Source organism: Oppia nitens, unplaced genomic scaffold, assembly GCF_028296485.1.
Source record: "Oppia nitens isolate AA-2021 unplaced genomic scaffold, nextdenovo-longstitch-racon4-pilon3 scaffold30_pilon_pilon_pilon, whole genome shotgun sequence".
NCBI classification, from domain to species: domain Eukaryota; kingdom Metazoa; phylum Arthropoda; class Arachnida; order Sarcoptiformes; family Oppiidae; genus Oppia; species Oppia nitens.
Genome location: NW_026533211.1, coordinates 1068829 through 1070689, shown reverse-complemented (window position 1 = coordinate 1070689; position 1861 = coordinate 1068829). Strand labels below are relative to the sequence as shown.

General features: G+C 24.1%; 1 long non-coding RNA gene across 1 annotated transcript; it reads right to left on the bottom strand.

The window, feature by feature from the left end:
* Positions 1 to 914: 914 nt before the first annotated feature.
* On the bottom strand, positions 915 to 1309 carry LOC128956531 (uncharacterized). Its single transcript, XR_008484525.1, has 3 exons — positions 1251 to 1309; positions 1062 to 1144; positions 915 to 947 (listed from the first exon to the last, which is right to left on the bottom strand). It is a non-coding gene; the product is annotated as an uncharacterized LOC128956531 (long non-coding RNA).
* Between the last annotated feature and the right edge of the window lie 552 nt (positions 1310 to 1861).

The following is a 1861-nucleotide window of genomic DNA, read 5'->3' as shown; positions in this document are numbered from 1 at the left end:
ATTATTAAATAAATTACTAACTTTTCGTTTAGTTTCTCATTTCATGGATTGGGACCAATTAAAAGAGTTGACCGATTCAACAAAGAAGAATATGCTGATTATCTTCAAGAAAATCTCATGATTTACATTAATGAACACTTTGATGACGGAAATTTCCTTCTCCTTCATGATAATCATCCGGTGCACAACAGCAATTATGTTAAGGATTGGATTCGTGAAAGTGGTTGGGGTGATCCAGAATCTCTTGTGATTCCTCATCCTCCTTGTTCACCAGGTAATCATTTTTATAAATATACTATTACTAGATTTAAATCCAATTGAACACGTCGGAGGAATGCTAAAGCACATGGTTCGGGCAGAAAAGCCAAGAGTTTGTAACGCTACTAGGCTTTGGGATGTTTTAATGAGCGCTCATTTAAGTCTTTCAGAAAACAGAGATTATTTTATCCGTTTAATACAGTCTATGCCTAACCGATTGAATGTAGTCATTGAAAACAATGGCGGACATACTAAATATTGAATTATGTTTATAATATAAAATATTTATCTAAAATATATTTACTTATAATAGTTGTTTTTATTATTAAATAATAAATATTTTCATTTCAATTTATATTTCAACTAAATATTATAAATAAAATATTAGTTTTTTTGAAAAATCCTGAAAAACGTATTTAATAATTTTTTTAATTTTATTTTTTGTTTTTTGTAGATTTTTAATATCTCTTATAGATTTTGAGATATAGTATTTTTCTTTTAATTTCAATCTTTTAGAATTTATTAAAAAAAATAGTTACACCATTTTATTCTTCCCAAGGAACTATAGTTATATATTAAATATCTTTATTATATCATTTTTAGTTACTGAGATATCTTTAAAAACTCAGTTTCACCTATTTTGCAAGTGATTTTATATTGTATTTTGAATTACAGTTGCATCATGACCACTTTATATTTAATTATAAAATATAATAAAATGTTATATAATCAATAACTATCTCAATAGTAATTTTTTTTTATAAAAAAATTAATTAATAGTTGTATTAAATTATATTATATACTATCGTATTATATTCATCGGTGCTATTGATTGCCATTTATTTGTTAGTGTATCGTATGTTTCGATGCTATTTAAAGTTTTACCCTTAAATTTAGTTTTTGTTAAAAAAAATAATTAATTATTTATGTTTATTATTGACTTAATAGTTGATTAATATATATATATGAATACCAGTTTATTTAATACATACATTATAGCCGCCGATTGCATACAATTTTGAATCGTATGAAATCAGTCTAAAAAAATCCCGTTTAGTGGTCAGGGATTGTATGGTTTCCCAAATACCTGTCTGTTTGTTATATTTATAACATTGAGACAAATAGGTTGTGCCATCCAAACCACCGCATATATAGATAAAACTATTATCTAATAAGTCATCAGTAATTGTTTGCTAATAATTACAATAACATCAAAAATATATTAAATTATTTATAAGGGTTTTTTTATTAAAAAAAATATATAACATTTTTTATAAATATAATTTACATTATAATCACTATTATTATTATTATTATTGATTGCAATTGTATTTGTTGAATCAAAACAATTTAATAGTAAATAAATATTAATAATAAATATTATAATATAATATTTATTAAACATTTTTTGTTTGTTAATAATTTATTTTCAAAAAATTATAATATATTGAAACGGTTGGATGGGTTGTTACGGTGTCCGGTGTTGATCTCGACGTTATCGGCACCAAAGCATTGTCGGTCCTAACGTTGAGTCGGCACCAACACCAATGTATTTGAGGACATCTACGAATTTATTTATTTAATATTAATTTATTATTATTTT